We start from the raw sequence: 22,588 nt of genomic DNA, 5'->3' as shown, positions 1-22,588 counted from the left end.
TCTAAAAGAAGTTAGGCTGAATCCATTGGCTATAAATTATGCATCTGTCTTGAAAGAAATATAAAACAGTATTTCCTTTGTTTTATAAAAATTGGTTAAGATAAACAGACATTAATAACTTTCTGAGATCAAAACATCTAAAGTAATTTTGGTGCCAAAAAAAGGAGCAGGATGAAGAGAAACAAAACATTAGAGACTAAAGAACTTTTTATAGGCTGCCAGATGTTTGTAATTCTTTATTAAAACAATAAAGCCGTCTCATAACTCTCTCAGACTGTTTGCATACAAAACCCTAAGAGTGCTAGCCTGGGGTTATTAATTTACAAAATCCACCACTCTGAACTCGCTTCCTATCATTAATTAATATTCCCAGAGGGCACCTAGCAGGGAAACATTCTCCTAATCTAAAAGTAGACATAGACAATTTTTTTGCCGCCTTAATTTTTATCAACCATGTTTCTAACTAGTGAGATATGGAGTCTTCGACTTAGTTTCAAGTGTGTTTGAAATGTTAGAAAACATTTATAAAAAGGCATTTTTCAGGGCAAACACCATAGGAAGTACTTTTGCTAGCACACATTGAAAATAACTTTCAAAGATCATAGCTATGAATCAATGGAGATTGATGAAAGTATCAGGCATTGTGAACATGCAAGCCCAGAAAAGTCCTGCACAGTGCATCCCCTATTCTTCAAAATGCTTCAGTTTGGTTAAAGCTTTAGCCGAAACTTGACTTAAAACAATATCAATTCTCTTGGGCTATTTCTAACAGGGGTAAATATAACATTACTTCCAATTGCTCAAGTGGAAAAAATAAAAAAGTTCTGGTGTCTCGTGGTGCTGCCATTCATCTTCTAATAGATGCTGAAACAAATGAACATAAGTAAGCAATAAGAAAAAAGGCTAACATAATATGTGTCTAAAGAAAGACGTTAATACAGTGTTCAACATGATTTCCTAGAGATTTTACAAAGCACTGATTTAGTCTTCTGAAAGTTGCCATTAACAACTTCACTGGGGATATGCTAATCCCACTGCCTGGCAGATGGAATGCTAATGCTTTGGCAACTGGCGGGGAAGGATCCTCAACGAATTGCTTGTTACTTCATTGTGATTTTGAAACATCCTCTGGAGAATAACTGTCTTTATACTCCTTAATGTTACATTATAACTCATAGATTCTGACACTGTTATTTAGCTGAAGCAGCGGGTTATTAGCCAAACTGCTGTGAGTGTTTTTATCTCTTGGAGAATTCCAAAAAGCAAAATGATTAAGTCAATAAGCTACAGCATGAGGACAGATCTCATTCCTCTACTGATGATTGACTCTTAGCTATAAACTATTTTTTGTTTGTTTGTTTTTGATCAAGATCAAGTCATTCAATTTACCTATATGTACATAATGAGTTGTATATTTACCCAAATAGTGGCTCCAAGACATACCTTTTAAGCCATCTATTGGCAAAATATCAATATCCAATGAGCTGATTATTCAGGAGAAGCAGCTGTCTCAATCATCTAGCAGCTCTAATTAATTGATATGTGTGTGACTGTGCTGGCTTCATACAATATTAGCACATCCTGGTTTGCTCAATAATTATTAAAATCAATTAGAACACTGGAAATAGCGAAATAGAAGAGGGCATTATTGGGGCAGCTGATAATTTGAGGAAATATTTTAGGCAAATTCCAACTAATCACAATGTGAATATAGAAAGGAAAGAAAGGACAAGGAAGCTTGCAGATTAATTGAGATAGCTGGTGGTATGCTGGAGCCAGCTCCTACCAGCTTGTGAGAGCTAATGGCCAAATTTTTAGGCATTCTGTGAGCCACTTATTAAATATAGCCATTATTAAAAAATAAATTACTATCATATATGTTCAGACTTACTTTTGTCTATTATATTGGTAAGGTGGAAACACTGTATAATGAATTGTGTTCAACTGTGTGCACATCTATTCCCAACTCTGTTCAGTGATGACTCATGAGTAGCTTGAAATTGGCCATAGTGGGTGGGTTTACACCATGGAAATAAGCAAATGCCACAGTTTGCTATCTAGATATTTGAAGATATTCATTATTCTCTTGCAAATTTACAAGATCTATTCCAGATCTTGACAAGCAAGCATAGATTCAACATGCTAAGTTGGCAAATATGTGGAAATTCTAAAGTATCACAAGAATTATAATAATCCCAGTTATATCACTGAATTTACTTCAAAAATTATTTTGAAGGATATTCAGATAAGTCCTTGTTTATTTGAATGCATGTCCCAGAGCTCTTCAAATAACTGTAATTTTATGTAGTAAATATTGCAAAATAAGAGTGAGTCTAGTAAAAGGTAAAAGCTGTACTTGGGAGACAGATAAAACCAACTAAATTTCACAAATGATAGTAACACCGGCCTTGTTTCGTAATGACAAAGTGTTCATTAAACTGTAGCAGGATAACTTATAGGGTAACTTAAATAGCTAAAATTGATAATATAGAAATATCATTTGGAATAATACTTCTCTAACAGACACAGATAAAAATTTTTCAGACATTACAAATAAGCTATTATTATTTTTTCTACTTCAAAAAACCTAATTATGGTTTTAAATTCTGTGCATTGAGCCTGTACAAAAAGCTAAATTTCTTCCTAATTCTCTGTGATTATTGTTCTAGAAAGTTTGGTTTATTTTAGCACTATTCTGGTTGTAAGCCTCTTAGGCATCATCTCTCTGTTCATAGCCTGGGAAAGAGAGAACTATATTTGTGACTTGCTGTTAAGTTTAATTACCAACCTGCTTGGCAGAATTACACTCACTGCCCCTCCCTTGAAGTGTAAAAGTCCCTTGTTAAGTTAGCCTACTCTACCACTCCAAGGAACACTGTCACTTCCAACACTTCCCTGCCTTGATCTTCTAACAAGAGACTGCTGGATCTTTTCTTATTAGCATCACTGCCCTCTCTACTTTGGTTTTCTTCAATTTCAAAATTAATTCTCAACTCACCTGGCCAATACTATGATGTTCATTTCCTTCAAGATAATTTCTACATCAGTAAAAGATAACTAGGGCTTCCCTGGTGGCGCAGTGGTTGAGAGTCCGCCTGCCGATGCAGGGGACACGGGTTCGTGCCCCGGTCCGGGAATGCCGCAGAGCGGCTGGGCCCGTGAGCCATGGCCACTGAGCCTTCGCGTCCGGAGCCTGTGCTCCGCAGCGGGAGAGGCCACAACAGTGAGAGGCCCGCGTACCGCAAAAAAAATAATAAAAAAATAACTAGTCAGGTGCCTGCTTTGAATATAAAAAGCTGTTCTCTTGTATTCTTTTTCTTTGGTTACTAACAGAATTTTTACATTGTTCAAATTCTTTGCTTAAGCTTTGTTGTGTGACATAATCAGTACAGACTAGAATCTATTTTGAAGAATTTGTAAGGGGTTCAGACTTTTTAAACATAAAACTAAAATAATAGCCAGTTTTCAAACATAATAAAGAAGAATCGCCCTCCAAAAAGTATTTTAGAAATGGAATTTGAAAATATACTGTGTTTATGTCCCTTGAAGTAACCATAATAATTATGTTGGATATTAATAATAAATGAATTTACTCGAATTCAGTTCATTGAAAATAGAATCAAATTATTTCATCTCCCTCACTTTTTTTTCATGCTACAACAAAGGGAGTCTACCCTTTATAGAAGACTACACTGTTTCAGTTGTACTGTTATTTTGAAACCAGAGATAGGAATACAAAACAAGTCTATTTAGGATGGATTGTCAAAACAACATCTGGTTTTGACAGATTTTGCTTAAATTGCTGATTGTTCAGCATCTGAAAATACTTTCCTCTTAGTTGCTCTTTTTTTCGTCCTGACAAAAATGAACTTTGCTGCTAATATTTATCATAAATCAATAAACTCTATTTTATTCTGGCTTTTCCAATTTGAATTAACCCAAAGATTCTTAAACAGAAGAAAAAGAATTCTAGGTCATACCGTAACTGCATAAGGATCTAAATTCTTCGGGTTCCAAATATGGGAATCTGCTCTTCTTTCCCTCTGGATAAATCTAGTTAAGAAATATGTGTATGCGTGTGTATATGTGTGTGTTCATTATTTTATATGTATATCAATTTTAGTTTATTGAAATAAAAATGTCAGATAGATATTGTATTATTGTATTTCCATACTCTAGTTTTTCTGCTCAACACTAATAAAACTTATGGTGCTCACTGACAACATGTGCAGAATTTGTATGCCTTTAATTCTCTGAACCCACAAATACACGGAGTAAATCAATAGTGTTTTAGGTTTTTTTCTTCCTTGACAGTAAAATGGATATAAATAGAACCATGATACAATGATCTAACTTTTTTCTTTGTGGAATTAACTCATTCACATAAGCTTGAAAGTATGAAGGTCCCCAAATTGAAATGCAAAGAGAAAAATAATTTTAAAATAATAGAATATCCAAAAACTGTGAGACAACTTCAGAAGGTGTAATATATATGTAATTATAATACCAGAAGGGGAAACAAAAGATAACAGAGAAACTGAAATGTTTGGAATAGTTACTCCAAGAACATTTTAAAGTTAATGACAGACAACAAACCACAGATGTAGAAAGTTCAGAGAACAGCAAGCAGTATAAAGACCAAAAACCCCATATGTAAGCATAGCATATTCAAACTACAGAAAACTGAGGAAAAAGTAATTCTTGAAAGAAGCCAAAGAAAAAATACACCTTACCTAGAGAAGAACAAGGATAAGAATTACAATGGACTTCTGTGGTATATAAAAAATATATTTGGTCATTGTTCCCCGTTTCTGGTAGACAACTTCTAAAACCTTTGAAATGTCCTCAGTGATAGGAATATCTTTGCTATGCTAATGAGGTGACATATATATTATATATATGTACACATATATGTGTATATTTTTTGTATACTACACACATATGTATATGTATGTATATATAGTTACATATGAATATATATACATATTTTTTAACCAACCCTCCCTTTTGTTAATTAAGCACTATTTATTCACATCCACTGTTTGTGACCTGGAATTCATGAACATAATGAATAACAAATATTAACGAAGAATACATATATCTGAATAAACATTGTTTTTTAAATTATATACTTAGGTTGGGAGTTTATACATTCTTCCATCACTCATACGTTTTGAGAATCTTCTTTGGTAAGTTCTGCAGATAATTTACAATCAACACTGGATATCAGACTAATTATTGATACTGTCACCTTATTTTTTTGGCTAAAGGCTACATACTCAGACAAAAACCCAATGGATTCAAATGACAAGTTTAAAAATATGGCTGTCTGAAAAGTGAATTTTTCCCTGAAAGATTTACCAACACTGGACACATTCAAAGTAATGTGCCACAAGTTTTTCAAACTCATCCCAAAAGTAATTTTTAAGAGCAATCATATCAGATTATAAATAGGACACACTTTAGCAGTGTTTGCCAGACTACCTTCTCTGCTGCATGCCTCTTGCATCCTCAATATTGGAGCTCCTAAACATGTTTGTACTATATTGCCCATTTATAAGAAGTGATCATCATAGGGACAAATAGACACCTATCCATGCTGGAATGAAACCAAAATATGGAACTTAGTACTTTGAGGTGGCTACATTGTACCATGTGAAAGAGAAGCTGAGAAAGTTGATCAGAGCAAAAAAATTGAGAGAGGAAATGTATTTTCTGGACTGTTAATAGGACTTTTCAGTTCATTACTCCAGACCCTACCTTAGACCTGTCTATATCCCTATCCTTAGGTTCCATGATCGCTGTAGACTATTTGTGTCCCCCTAAAATTCATATGTTAAATCCTAATCCCCAAAGTAATGGTATGTGGAGGTGGGGCCTTGGGGAGGTGATTAGGTCATGAGGGTGGAGCCCTAATGAATGGGGTCAGTGCCCTATATAAAGACCCCAGAGTACTCCCTTTTCCCTTCTACTGTGTGCGACTATAGCAAGAGGATGGCCACTTATGAACCAGGAAGTAGGTCTTCACCAGATACTTAATCTGTCAGCATGTTGATCTTGTACTTTCCAGCCTCCAGAACTGTGAGAAATAATTTTCTGTCGTTTGTAAGCCTCCTAGTCTATGGTATTTGTGTTAATAGCAGCCTAAATGTACTAAGAAAATGTATGATACAGCCCAGCATAACATAACAAATCCTTACTTTATTGAGTTAAATAGTTCAGGTTATCGATTTGTTGCCAAAGTGTCTTGATTAATCTTCATACTGTAGATTATTGCTGTTCAAAATGTAGTCCATGGTCAGGTACTCATCCATGAAATATTTGTTATTGTCAGTAATGACAAGGAGCGTACACCAGATTGTAAACCAGTTACTTCATTAAGCACACTCTTTAGGTAGCTGACTTAAAATATTTTTCAGAGCAAAACTTTCTCAAAGAAGGAAGCAGTGAATTGATTTATATTCTGACACAGGCTCTTTTTCATCTTGCAAATCTATAATAAACAGATCACATAAAGAAATTGAATTAGTAATTTAAAACTGTCCCACATAGCAAAACCCAAGCTCTGATATTTACCTGGTGAAGTCTATCAAAAAAAAAAAAAATTGAGAGAAAATAATACCAATTCTTCCCAGATTCTTCTAGAAAAGAGAGAAAGGATACATCCCAACTCATTCTATGAGGCCAGAAGTACCCTGATACAAAAGCCAGACTAAGATGTTATGAGAAAATAAAACTAGAAATTATCTTTATTAATAAAGATGCAAAATTTCTCAACAAAGCATTAACAAACTAAATCCAGCAACACAGAAAAAGGATTATAAACTACAGCCAACTGGTATTTCTCCCAGATATGCAAGGTCAGTTTAAGATCCAAAAATAACAACTTATATAATACATCATATTGAAAGAGTAAAGAGCAAAACCACAAAATAGTTTCAATAAACACAGAGAACGTATTTGACAAAATCCAACACCAGCTTATGATAAACTCTCACAGAAAACTAGAAATAGAAGAGAATTTCTATTTCTATTACTTTACACACCTGCCTTGTTTTCCATATTTCTAGCATTTGGTGAACACAGCTGATAACTGATCTTTTGCTTTATTTTGTTTCTCTCTTTGTCTCACTAAAAACTTGAGTAATTCTTTTAGGAAGAATATTTTGGAAGCAAATCCCTAGTTCCTTTTATGTCTAAGGAGATTTTTTTTTCACACTGACTGAGACAGAATTTGGAATTCTAAATTCGAAAATTTTTTCTTCAGGTATTAGAAGGCATCCACTTAATCTATATTTAACATATTCTAGTATGTGTCTGTGACTGATGCCTATCTAAATTGTACTCTTTAAGATATTATTTTGTTTTCCTGATGCATAATTTTAGGGTTCTAAATTTTATCTGGATTTATCTAGGTGGAAATCTTTAAAAGTATTAATCTTACCTGACTTTCTGTGTGGACTTTTCAGTCAAAGGTTCATGTCTTTTACCAGTTTAAGATTTTTTTTTATTTTATAAATTTTATTTTGTCTCTTTTCCTTTGTGCTTGTTAATTTTGTCCCTTTGTGGCATCCATTAAATTAATTTTGAAATCCATAGAACTATCCATGTTACCTAACTTTTTCCCATTCCTTTCATCTTATTCTTTTCCAAAGATTTTTAGAGAATTCCTTAGTTTATTCTTAGATATTATAAAATAATTTCAGCATGAAGAAGACAAATAATTAAAGTTTAGAAATCATCTATAAATGTGAAGTCCTTGACTTTAAAATTATCATTTTCATTGTAGTATTCCTGGTCACAGTCAACAAAATATACTTTCACTGCCATAGGAGATAAGGCATAGTGATTTATTAATGACCTTTATATACTTCATAAGAAAGTATGAATTTCTCATTAAATTAGTACATGTCCCTTTTCCTCCTCCAAACAAACAAACCAAGACCTAATCGTTTTTGTATCCTGTTTGTTTTTCTTGTAATTATATAATTCATTAGGAATATCATACGTCTTTCAAATGTTCTTTTTGCATGTTATGAAATGTGATATGGTGATCTATTTAATATTCCAAAAATGTAGTTAATTTTCCTTTGAAATATTAAATATCTTTGAAGTGAAATACAGTCCACTGGAAAACATACCTTTGCCGAAGCTAAGAAACCTTAGACACCATGCAAAATCAATTAAACTGTATACAATCCTATGAAATAAATACATTATAAGTGCAAATGAGAAATTACTTCCATTAGTGATAAGCACAATAAATACAACACTGAAACTCATTAAACAATAATTATAAGACATCCCAGACGGAGAACTTGCTTTAATGAAGCAGAAAATCAGAGGGAAATTAAACCATATATTTCAGTTGAGAAATAAATTGTTTATTCCAGACCAAACACTTTCATGGCTCTAGGAAATCCCAAGTGTTCTTCTGAATAAAAAGTAGAATCAATTAAAGCATTATTCAGAAGAGCATAGCATTTTTGTATGAGCTATGATATATAAATGCATGCTTTTCATAAACAATCAGGAGGTCCTATGTGTAAGCTGCTTAACCAGGTGGGCATTAGAAACTTTAGCTTCATCTCTCTGAAAAAGAATGCTTATTTTAAAACATTATCAAGTAATATCATACGAAAGGAAAGAGTCCTATTCAGGTTCCAGCTGCAAAGGCAATTTACTTATTTTAATCTACCTCATATTTTACGAAAGTCTTCAATGTCAACATCCATTAAAGACATGTGATAGGAGTAACTGTTTTTACCAATATCTAAAAGTCTTTAACTTTAACATAAGTTGATGCATTAGATATAGAGTGTAAGAAAAAGAGTCAAATAAGATTCCAAGACATCTTTTTTTTTTTTTTTTTTAACCTGAGCTTCTAAAAGTCTGTGTTTACATTTACTGAGATTAGGTATTTTGTAGGGGAGAAGGTTTCCTGGCAGGATGGCCAGAGTTGGGTTCAGGAATGTTAGGTATTAAGTGGCTGTATTCTTTTTTAGTATAAACACCCTGACATCAGCTTCTGCCAAAAACCAGCTATGTAGCCTGAAAGGATGCATCTCTCTTGTGGGAAAGGTTTGATAGATTTTCCTAACAAAGCTGGAAATGAAAATAATTCAAAATGTCTGTTTTCTGGGCAACTCTTCATTATTAGTCATTACCACTCACCTATATGACAGCTTCCTATTTTCCCTGATTAATAGTTCTTGATTCACTTTTGTATGAATTGCAATGATGGAGGTGCTAAGTTGTTTGAAATAAAATAGGTCTTCTCAGTTTTTCTGTTAGGTGTTTACTGTGCATAGGCATTTCACATTAAGACCGTCATAATGGTGGGGAAAAGTTACTATTGATACAATTTTCCCAAGCACATATTACTTATTAAGAGAAAAATTATTATTTTGTATATTAATAGAAGAAAAACCACTTCCAATATATTTAATAAAAAGTATATTTTTCATTGCTTTCTTTTATCATTTGAATGCCTTATGTATTTAGTGCCACTCAATATAATTTAGATATTTGGACCAGAAAATAAAATTTTAAAAATCAAGCCATATTCACTTCACTTTATTCATTTATACTGATTCTACTCTGGGTTTTTTGTTCATGAACAGAAATGTTTGAGGAAATAACCAGAAAATCCAGTTAAAATGAATAAGTCATGTTTAAAATAGCAGTGGAATACTACGGAGGCAGTAAAAAATCGGGCTAAGATTCCAGGGCTTAGCCTGGAGAAATAGGGCAAAAACTGAGAGATTGTGGGCCTTAGGAGTATAATGGAAAGTCCACTTTCAAGCGACCAAAGAAAATAGCAGCCCACCAAAACTCTGTACCCTGTAAAAATATCACTCCAAAATGAAGGTAAATGAAGACAATTTCAGAAAAACAAAAACAGAAGAACTCCTCTACAGCAAAATTCTTCTAAAAAATTACTAACAAGAGATTTTCAGGAAAATGATTTCAGTAGGAAACACTGAATTGCTGGAAGAAAACAAAGTGTAAATACTTGAGTAAATAGAAAAGACCAATGACTCTACAAAGCAAGATATTATATATCTGGTTTGAAATATATAGAAATTAACACATGACAAGAATAATATAAAAGATGAGGTGGTAAAAGGAGTTAAAGTTTACTAAAGTATTCTAACATTTACAGGAAATTGGTAAAACAATTTGTATTTTACTGAATTTAAAATGCTATATGCTTTTAGTAATAACAGAAAATTGATCAGGAAAAATAATTTTAATAGACCACAATAGGTAAAAGGAGGCTGTATCAGTAGGGTCTAGTCAGAAAGCATAACCCACTCCATTTACTTTAATGCAGATGATTTAAATTAAAAAATCAATAAAAAGTACAGTTGTATTGCAATATGTATTAGAATTCTCTAGAGAAACAGAACTAATGTGTGTATACATATATATATATGTTCATATATATCTTTATAGATATAGACTTATATGTATATATGTATATATATATATAGAGAGAGAGAGAGAGAGAGAGATTTATTATAAGATAGTGGTTCACATGAGTATGGAATGCTGAGAAGATCTGCTGTCAGCAAGCTGGAGACCCAGGAGAACCATCGGTATAGTTCTAGTCCCAGTACAAAGGCTTGAGAATCAGGAGAACTTTCTTTTACTAGTGTAAGTTCCAGTTGAGTACAGGAGAAGACTGATGTCCCAGCTCCAAAATTACTCCAGGCAGAAAGAGTAAATCCCCCCAGGCTGTTAAGAGATTAGATCAGGTTCACGCACATCGGAGAGAGCAATCTGCTTTGCTCAGTCTACCAATTCAAATATTAATCTCATCCAGAACACAGACACACAGACACACCCAGATTAATATTTAACCAAATATCTGGGTATCCATGGCCCAGTAAATTTGGCACATAAAATTAACCATCACAAAATAAATATTCTCATTCTTCTTTTATAACTTTCACAAAGGATCTACTAGCTTGTAAATGCTGAGCAGACATTGACATATATGTAGTTTCTATAAATTGACCTGTACATATGTTTATCTAATTAGTTGTTTGATAACTATGTTCAAACAAATTGATGACTAATATTTTGCTCTCCTTAGATTTATTTTATACTGAGAAGTTTCAACACAAGGGCTGCTAAACTAAATAAACTATAGGGCATCTATCTGAGGTATCTATCTCCCTGGCTTTGTGATCCTATAGAAAATTTTATCAACAGATGTTAGTCTTGAGTATTTGGCAAATTACTTTTCTGGGCAACTTTATGAAAAATAAAGAATTTAAATTCCATCAAATGTTTAATTTCAACAAATTTATTTTTCAGTAAAATTATAAATTTTTTCAAAGTTCTGAAACTCTTAGTCACAGTTGTATCCTTCTTATAATAAAGACATATTTTGTTTATATATTATAATGTCAGGATCATCTTCACTACCAAAATAAGTGGCTTCAACAAAACATATATATATATATTTTTAAATTTTACGAGAAGTCTTGGGATGTTACAGTAGCAAAGAATTAGAAGAAAATGAATTGTAATGACCTTAGACCTGTCACAACTTGCAGTGACTCAGTCTTCCTACCAACTAAATAGGAGCTATCTGCAACCACTTTACCTGTAAATAGAATGTTAAAATAAATCACATGCTATTAAAAGTGTCTCTGAATTCCATTTGAATAGGATTGTTATATATATTCTATTCAAAACTAATTTATTATAATTATAAATCAAAGTAAAAATAAACTATTGTCCTTGAACACCCACAATAAAATGCATTTTTCTGTAGTTAAGCATTAAAGTCTCATTAGCTATTATTAAATGTGCCAGACATCACACTACTAAGCAAGTGTCAAGTATAATGGAATAGTTGTTTCTCTGCCAAAGTTCTTTTTTTTTTTTGCCATTATTGTTACTAATACACATTTTGTTAAATAAATGGCTATTACTTTTGTAGGACAGTAAGCATTTCAGATACATCTGTCAACGTTCCAGAAAATGAAAAAGAAGGCATAAAACTAATTTCTTTTATGCTGTTCAGGTGTGTTGAATAGCTGAGATGAGTAGGAACAGCTAGCAGAATCTTTTCCTAACTCAGATAATTGTTCCCTTAGTCATGCAAGGCTAACATATTTGTTTTTCTATTATAGTCTTGGGCTACATTTGCATTTTCTATCACTTAAAGATTGAATGGAGAACACTCAAAGAATAAGCTTACCATTTGCAGACATATGGAAGAGGTAGAGATTTGATCTGGCATCTGAAAAAACTGACTTCTAAACAGTCAATGTCTTCTAGAATGAGGAAAACTTATCCTGCTCTGCAGCCAGAAATAACCTTCTGGCCACCTTACAAGTATTTAATATTCTGACTAGAATTGAATAATATCAAAGGCTTCTGAAAGTGACATTCTATCAGTAATAATGGTATATATCTAAATGTCAGACTCCAGATTAGCCATTTTGTTTTAAAATAGAGAATAAATGTAGCATGGAGGAAAGGATTTAGCTATTCTTCCTGGAGCTGATCTGGAACGGACTATCTATGGGGTGATCGTATATCTTATTTTTCCTGGGGCATTTCAGGTTAATTTTGATGTCCCAATGTAAATATTAAGTGTCCCCTCTCACAAAGTATCCCAGCATGGATGATAAAATATGTTCTTGAACTGTGCTGAGGACACATACCCTCGAATCCTATCTCTCCCTCCTCTATGTCTCATGGCATTTTCAATAATCAACACCCCTGGGAGATGTTCTCTTCAGATAAATTAAAAGTAATCCCATCACAAAGATTTGGGACATCATGTGTGTTTGATGTCCTTCCTAGGTGCTCCCATAGAAACCAGCACTCTTCTGTAACTTATTAACAGAAGACTGCAACGACCTGTTCACCTACTTCTCTTCTACAATAAAAGCTGAATTCTGTGATGGCATAAGGAATGTTACTAAAATATTGTACCATTAGTATCTGGCACAATGACTAGTGTAGAATAGGATCTCAGTGAATGTTTGATGAAAATATCAGAAATAAATTATATTTGAGGTTAAACATGTAATTGTTTTTTGCTTCATTGCTATACGGGTTACCAAGCCTGTCTGCTAGATATTGATTCTCTTCAGGTAAATCTTTGCCTCATGCTCAAGAAAAGTCAATTGGCTTTGAAATATTTGTAGTTTGCTTACTCTGTATTGTTAAAGTTGTTGAGGTCTCTTTGAAGTATTGACTTTCAAAGCAGGTTTCTAAATATGTATAAATATTTAACCAGTCATTCTTCATTTCTTCAAAATGTTCACCTAGCTTCTTAAATACTCTTTACCTTAAAATGGGAAAAACAAAAATGGCTTAGAAATATTCATTCAATACATCCAATCGCCAAAGGTGATTATTACAATGTACCTATGAAATTAGATTTATCCCATTTGCATTTAAAAGAAAGCTATGCTTACTACTATCTGCCACACAATATAAACTCTATATGTATCAGAGGAAAGTGGGGCACAGGCAGAATTTCACCCAGAAACTAGTGATAGTATCGTATAAACAAGCAAAACTTTTATATGAAATATGTCTTCAAAACACATTCAAGATTATGATACTTTAGCTTAATGCTCTGACAAAACATAATTGGAAACAGAAAATAACATCTTATTGAATCAAAAAAAATGATCACATGTATATAATTTAAAGATTAAGGTAATATATTTTTATTTTTACCTTTGTTTTATTAGCTTGAAAACCCTGCAAAATAGCCAGGCTTTCCCGGGACTTTACATGAATATCACAATGCTATTGATTTCCTTTAGGTACATAAAGCAAGCACTAACTAATTTTGAAATAAAGTTTTAATGCTGCATGATTCACTTTCATCTTCTCAAGTCATTGAATCTTTTACATGATACTTCATCATACTGTTACACAAAGGCACTCGAGCTGTGTGTGTGTGTGTGTGTGTGTGTGTGTGTTTAATGTTTTGTTTCATTACTGGGCTCTCTCAACTCAGGTGAAGTTTCTGTTTCAGAACTGAAAGCTGAAGCAGGTAGGAGAAAATTCTGACTGCTGTCTTTAGTAAAAGTTTGCACTGATGGTTAAAAAATTAGGGCTGAGTGCTGAGTGTAAGTTGCTGATTATTTTATTTCTTAAATTATTTCAATGTGCTTTTAACACTTCAATATAGGGAGACTCCCTGTTAAAAATCCAAATTTGGTTTTCAGAAAATCTAGGAACACTAGGCCAATTTTCGCATAAGGTACCTGGCTGGAGCTGAATATCAGCTGACCCTGTTAGCTGATATATAATAGTTTGCCATAGTCCTCCTGGGCCTGCTTCAGTCATATATATTACATTATGGAATCTATAGGCATTTGAGGTTGCCAGCCTTGGCCTTCACTGAAAGTATTACCTCTGTGTTTCAGAAAGGAATGTTTACATTGCAGGAATAGACAGACATAGAGAAGGGTAGAGTTTTTTTCTCAAGCCCAGGAAGAAGACAGTGTTTCTGATTTCTGGGCGTGGTGGAGGGGTGGGTGAGGATGGGGTGAGGGCTGTACCACTCACTGATTGTGTCCTAGGAAGGGTTATCAGATTTAACACAGAAAAATGCAGGATATTCACTTAAATTTTTTAATAATAAATATTTTAATATAAGATATACTATGCAATATTTTCAACATAATTAAACTAAAAAATGTGCAGTTTATCTGAAATTCAAACTGAACTTGGCATCCTGTATTTTTCCTGATAAGACTGTTCCTAGGAGATTGTCAAGTTCTAGAGGAAAATGGCTATATCATGCACCCAGGGAGGTTGGACTTTAGGCACTCAAATTTCCCACATTGACAAAAGTTCTTATCCCAGAAAGGACTGAATCACGTGTCTTCAAAGAACCACATAAACTTGGGAAGTAAGGTTCTGATTAGTAACCATGATGATTTCAGTGAAGAAAGGGAACTTCCCACATTTTCCAGGTGTTTCTCTAGAAAAAGATCCTCTGCTGCACTGTCCAAGATAATAAGATTGAGTTTCCTGCCCAGAATGATGTGCTCCAATCAGATTTAAATTTACGGAAGAAATAAACAAAGGGGACATTTCTAATTTACTTCAGTGTATATACCAAGAGATAAATCTGATGCATGGAAATCTTATCCAAAGGTACCTTTTCAGTGAAATTATCATGACTTTACTACACTATCAATTTACTGTATTCCACATTCTATTTCATATTTGATTGTGACACTACTTAAAGGTTTTATTTCAACTTCTCAAACCAGTGAATATTTTACATCATATCCCATCAATGAGTCACACAGGAACACTAACCTTGCCACTTAAAAAAGAATCTTACTAACAACCAACTTGTGTGTTTATTCAAAATCAAATCTACCGGGCTTCCCTGGTGGCGCAGTGGTTGAGAGTCCGCCTGCCGATGCAGGGGACACGGGTTCGTGCCCGGTCTGGGAGGATCCCACAAGCCGCGGAGCGGCTCGGCCCGTGAGCCATGGCCGCTGAGCCTGCGCGTCCGGAGCCTGTGCTCTGCAACGGGAGAGGCCACAACACTGAGAGGCCCGCGTACCGCAAAAAAAAAAAAAAAAAAAAAAAAAAATCAAATCTACCAAGTTGGACAAATAAACTATAAAGCAAATGAAAATACATAAAAAATAAACAAATGTGTTGAAGTAGAGCAAATAAATGCTATGAAGTCACACTTTATTACAGCCTAAAGCAATGCCAAGCTAGCAATATTTAATCTTTTGTCAGTGATAGAAAAGAACATCTATAGCACTGTCAGGTGAGATGACACTTCCAGGGGTACCATGCTTCCTCAGTATCTACAGATACATCCTCAATTAGGTGGAGAGTAGCTCCAAATAAGGAGTTATACATACTCAGGACACATTTAAAGAGCCATAGAATGGAATTTCATATTTATATAAGCCAAGTGTTGACATAGGAAAGATGCATTTAAGAGTTTTGCAAAAATAGGTAGTGCCTCTGACTTTAATGCCCTAAGGACATAAAAGGCTGGTGAATTTCAGCGTTGCTTTGTAGAGTAAATATGTTTTTGGATAAATAAGTAGATTTTACATATCTATAAGTGGACAATTTTAAATTGAAAATTTAAAGATACATAAATATAAAAGGAACACAATACCTAAAGAGGTCTATAAAGCCTTTGATCAATCTTTTGAAAATATTTAGCCCTGATGTGTTATATAGTATTTTCTTAATCTAAGTTGCATCTTTTTTTACATTTAACATTTGTGAAATTGAGTTGGTCTCTCTTTTTTTTTTTTTTTGGTTGGTGTATTAAATTTAGGGCTTATTTTAACGTCAAGAAACTGCTATTAATTGATGATATATCTTTAGAAATGAATGCTTATTGGTATTTAGGGGGTAAGTAATTTATGCTTACCTAAACTAAGCTGGCTTTTTAAAAAATCACAGAACTATTTAGCCTTTGGTGAGGTTTATTGATCTTCAAAGTCCTGAAAACCTTAAAGCCTTTTAACAATTTTCTATTACAACAGGCCTGATACAATAAATTTCTGTATCTGGACAGATTTTTATTGTTATTTCCTAAAGTAATGGGTTATTTATTGAGTGAGTCTCTGCCTCAGGCTGATTTGGGAGCCAGAATGCCAACATGGTGTCTGGATCTCATCTAGAGGACACAAAATCTGAAGCCTCCATAAAATCATCATCAGGGAAGTAAGAAAAAATAAAGGTTACATTCTGATTCCATTTTGACGTGTTGTTCTTGTTTTCCTACCTAAGGTTGCCGAATTTAGATCCAGTTTTTACACATACCCTACCAGGAAATGATTAAGAATAGTCAGCCTAATATAACTTGTAAGATCCCTAAAATTAACTGAAGCTAACATTTTTGAAGATTTGTTAATCTTACACTATGGCTTCTATTATTCCCTACCAGCTGTAAACTTTGAATTTAGGCACTCTTGAAATTATCCATGATAAATACTATAAGAGATGATATTTCTCCTAGAAATATTTCAGGGATAGGTTGTGGTGCCAAAGCATTCCACACGTTGTAGGGAATATTGTTGCTGCAAGTGATGTTGAAATTGTAATGAAAGAGAAGGTACTCTTCTCTGATGTTCAAATGCCATCTCAGTAACTCTAATGGAAATAGCAAAATGATAGTCAAAAATAAATTAAAGCACATTTTAAAATTTTTGATTGATTTTTTTTTTTAAGAAAGGGGAAGGAAGTGGCATTTGGAGATAGCACTGTTAATATAGGCTAAGTGAACTGTGGAGATTTCAGGAGATATTCTTACGGATGTTAAGTGGGAGTTTCCAACCACAGGCAGGCTATATCAATGTGGTGTTAAATATATGTTTTCTCTGAAAACAGAGGAGGAATTGAACCTAGTGTGGAATCATCATGAGCTAAAGAATTCTGCTTGCAGCTTGCACACAGAGAGTTCATATTGTGTCCCTGTTTAATGTAATCAGTAGCCCCTTCTTTGTAAATTAAAAATAAATCTGCCTTGTCTACTAATGTTTACAAAGAAGAGGAAGAACACCCTATCTTTCTAAAATGTAATTAGTCCTGCAGGATGTTTCTTTCAAGGTCTTGTCCTTAGAAACATGGAAATGAAAGGGGAAAGCTGTCATACGCCATTGATCCAATTGGTAACAATTTAAAGTAAGTTCTTAGCTAATTGAATTGGCCCCCAGCACCAAGTAAATTTACAACTGTGAAATTCCTTTACTAATCTCAAGTCCTTTTAAATTTTACAGCCCCAAAGAAGTTTTAAAATGTTGAAAAAGAATAAAAATTTTTGATGGATCATTGAGAAATGTGGCTGTAAGTGGGAATTCCATAAGACATAAGACTATTTCTCAGAATAGTATTCCTACATGATACTCCTCATTGGGAAAAATTGCATCATCAGAATATTTTCGACACTACTGTACACTTTATACACTTGACAGGAAACTTGTTAATAATGTTTATGTTGAACACAGTTTCTCCAAATATGTTTCATCCATATATTGTTGATTATATATATAATTCTAAGCATTAGTAGGTTTAATCAGTCCCTTCTTTTTAGAAAAAAAAAAAAAGAATGGTGTCAAGGACACCACTCTTTCTGGTTTTCCTTCTCCCTCAGTAGCAAATTCTTTTCATTCTCATTATCTGGGTCATCCTCCTTTGGATCGCTTCTCATAACCACCTACAGTTAATTCTCGGGTGATTTCAAAAAGTTGTATACATTAAATAGCATCCATTAAAAATATAAGAAATACATTTATATAGCCAGTGACAAAAATTCTCCTGTACTCAAGACTGGAATGTTTAATAGATATTTCAGTCTCATTGTAGCTAAACTGAAGTATTGTCAAGTCTCCAAAATCTGTTTTTCTCACCAATCCCACAGTCTTCCTAATCATAGTTTCTGCCATCACACTTCATTACAATCTTAAGGTTAAAACAAAAAACACAGAAAAGAACAAAATAAACAAAAATGGGGATTTTTTTTTTTTTTTTTTTTTGCGGTACGTGGGCCTCTCACTGTTGTGGCCTCTCCCGTTGCAGAGCACAGCCTCCGGACGCGCAGGCTCAGGGGCCATGGCTCACGGGCCCAGCCGCTCAGTGGCATGTGGGATCCTCCCGGACTGGGGCACGAACCCGTGTCTCCTGCATCGGCAGGCGGACTCTCAACCACTGCGCCACCAGGGAAGCCCCGGAGATCATTTTTGATTCAGCAAAATTTCTAATAACCTATATCCAACTGATGAGTTAAAATTGATTTCAGCTCTATAGTCAAAACACGTCCTATATCTGAGACTTCTACAGAAGTCCTTTACTGTTACCTCATTCAATCACTACTTTCCTGAATTATTGCAATTAACTCTTACTAGTCTTTTTTCTTTCACTTTTATCCCAGTACTTTCTTTTTTTTAATTTTTTTTTTAATTTTTAATTTTTTAATTAATTTATTTATTTATTTTTGGCTGTGTTGGGTCTTCGTTTCCGTGCAAGGGCTTTCTCTAGTTGCGGCGAGCTGGGGCCACCCTTCATCGCAGTGCGCGGGCCTCTGTCACGGCCTCTCTTGTTGCAGAGCACAAGCTCCAGATGCGCAGGCTCAGTAGTTGTGGCTCACGGGCCTAGTTGCTCCGCAGCATGTGGGATCTTCCCAGACCAGGGCTCGAACCCATGTCCCCTGCATTGGCAGGCAGATTCTCAACCACTGCGCTACCAGGGAAGCCCTATCCCAGTACTTTCTATACAGAAGAGACAGTGTAGGTCTTTTAAGGTATAAATTACATGTCACTCTCCTAACTCAACTATTTGAAGGTACTGTAGAGTGACCAAAAGTAGACAGAAAATCAGAAGTCAACCCTTGAAAGAGGGGAACTACATTAGATGAGTCACATGTGTATGGCTCTTTGCCTGAAAGTATTCCCTTTAGCATAGGGTAGCTGGAATGAAAGCTGCAGTGCTGAAAAGGAGATTTATGTCTTTAACTACTTATGTTAGGAAAAAATGTTTTAAATATAGGATCTAAGTTGCAGTAAATTAACAGCAGAACCTCCCAGTAGCCCTAACTATTTGTCACTATTTTGGTTAAAATCCTGTCACATTTGTTTTATAACGCAAGAGCAGAACAGTATTTAGGAAGTGTAAAGTAGTTGTTAGCACTAGGTGTACTCGTTCTAGTTCTGATAGCTACCATCCAGATAAAGAGGAAAAACAAAGGGCAACAGTGAAAATAAACCTTGAAAATGTATAAAGCAGAGTGTGATCATTTACTTTAGAAATTAGTAATCCAAAATACTTGGTCATTTCCTGAAGTAATGAATTGAGCATATTCTGCTTAAAAAGTAAACTGTAAAATACTTGGGGGACATATTCTTGGCAGAACCAAAAAATAATGCTTTTTTGTTTGTGCTTCAAAATATATGCTTCTATTTGATAAAAATTTAACTCATGCAAAATGATTCATCCACTACATAAATCTTTATGGTTGATACTATGAGATTAATTGGATCTATTATTTCTGAAAAAAAGAGATGCTTTGGTTAAATATTATGAGAAGATAATTTCTAGCCATACAAACTGGCTTTTATTTTCATAAGGCAAGACATTTATTTTGAAATCCAGGAGCCTTTCAAACAAAAAGAGTATAGCAGAACTAATGATTTCTGGGAATAGCACCTTATTGTAAAATTATTCATATGAACTTCCAGACATTTCATGGCTTTAGAGGGGACCATTTCAGGATAATGAGCTATGAAATGGCAAACATTAATCTCTATGTAGATTTTCAGATAGAAAATTTTTTCCTTAGGCATTTGATACTGCTAGATCACTACTAAGTAGGTAATATTTTGGAGTAACTTTTTTTTTTTTGGAAAAGCTCATAACTTAGTGATTTCAATATAAAAATATGGCATAGAGCCACAAGGCCAAAAAGGAAAGATGAAGCTGTTTTAAGGTATTCAGTTTTCACATTTGCATTTAAACCCACAGAGGCACAGAAAACCTAGCAAAGCCAAACCAAAATCAGGATCACTATCTCAAGCTCTGTGTCTGATAAACATTCTTTTTTAGGCTTAAATAATTTAATTAAACTTTAATTCTTATATATATATTTTCATCTCTTGTGAATGCACTGTTTAAATCTCTCTTCTCAGAAGTAGGAAATTGAGACTATTTTTTATTTTCTGCCACTACTTAGCTTCCATTTGCTATTCATGTGACAAAATTCACTAACCATAAATTCTGTAACTTGATGTCATTAAACAGATATTGTAGTAGATGGCTGTTGTTGTAATTAACTAATGTGGCTGCATGTTATAAAAGAGTAAAAAGAATAATTCTTTAAACAAATTAATTAGACATGATAAGGACATCTGTCCTCCCATTGATCTCTAGGCAGTTTTCACTGGTTTATTTATCTGTCTATACTGGTTCTCCATCTCTTCTTCACAATTCTATGTGCTTCACTCCTAAACCTGAGCACCGTGTTGAACAAAAAAAAAGCTAAATTAAGCATTTAATACCACTGAACAATAAATGAAAAATCCCTTTACTAAATCTTTTTTAGGAATTGAATATTTCCAATGTGGTTGCTATTACAATAAAGAACTCTTAAAGCATAATATAATTTCAGTATGAAAAATTTAGACAAAAATAAGTTAAATATTTTGTCCAATATCACATAGAAATAAGAGACCAAAAGAGCATTTCCTTAATCTTTCTCCAATACTGTATAGTAAAAAACAGGTAATAGATGTTCAGTAAGGTTTAAACAAATTAATCTCCGAAGCTTAAAGCACTTAATTTATTAACACTTTTATGTATTTCACCTGTAAATGACATGAATAAAATCCAGAAAAGTCAGATTCTGGTCTTTTCACTGACACGACTTATGCTTATCACTTAGACTCTTTTATTCCTTAGAATGTTTTTTCTTTTCTCCTTCTTCTGTTCCTCCTCCTCCTTCCCTTCCCTTCTTTAGGTTCACAGAGCTGAATTAATCACATTACAGCATTCTCATCAGTAATGTTCAAGACTCTGATTGGTTTTATATTATTGTTTTGTCACCATCATTCATCCTCATGTCTATTTCCATCCTCCCTTAGGTACACACTAACATATTTGACATTTGCAGTAAGCACACATGGTGCTTAAGCCTGTGAACTCTGGAGCCAGATAGCCAAGGTTTGAAATCTGGCTTCAACACATACTAGCTATGTTATTGACCTTTCATGAACATTTGACCTTTCATATTACTTATATGCCATACCAGTTTCTTCTTCTGCAACATGGGTATAATAATATCTACTTCTTAGTTTGTTCTGAGGCTTAAGTTATTTACATTTATATAAACAAACAAATGTGTACATATGTGTGTATATATATTATATATATACATACTTAAGTGTACATATGTATTTATACTAGTACCAAATACTTTAGCTAAAACTCTATATTCTTGTGTATGTATGTGATTCCTTGAAAGTTATTTCCATGAAATGGTATTTTTTGTGTTTTCTTACAATTTTCCTTCAGCACTGTATTTTTGAGACCCATCAGTGCTTCTCTATGTAACAGTAGCTATTGATTGCTTCTGCATGTTGAATAGTAATTACATTTCATTCCCATGGAGATAAACAGATACTGTTAAACTAAGCATTTATTCATCCACATTTCCATATTAACCTGTATGAGAATGGGTATATATACCCAAGAGTGTTTCTGCTGAGTCATAAAGCACATCAGCTCTTCCTTTCAACAGTGCTATTCCTGACAGATAAAACTCTGGAATGGCTTGTAACAATTTACTCTTCTTCCAGAAGACTGAGAGGGTATTTCCCCACAGCTTTGCCAAAACTTTGTATTATTAGATGTTTTGCCATTTATAGATGTGGTAACTTAAGCATTCAGCATCATTTTGAAGCAAATAGAGAAATAATTCTGTCAGATATTCAAAGAGAATCTAAAAGATCTACCAACCATTTGTGGAGACTTCAATATCCTTGTCTTAAAAATAAACAGAAAAGGTTATTGTAAAAAAAGGATTCAAAGATTTGGGGAATATGAATAATTATCTACC

The sequence above is a fragment of the Hyperoodon ampullatus genome (assembly GCF_949752795.1).
Source record: "Hyperoodon ampullatus genome assembly, chromosome: 8".
Taxonomy (NCBI): Eukaryota; Metazoa; Chordata; class Mammalia; order Artiodactyla; family Ziphiidae; genus Hyperoodon; species Hyperoodon ampullatus.
The sequence above is the reverse complement of the archived record's forward strand: the minus strand, read 5'-3'. Positions refer to the sequence as shown.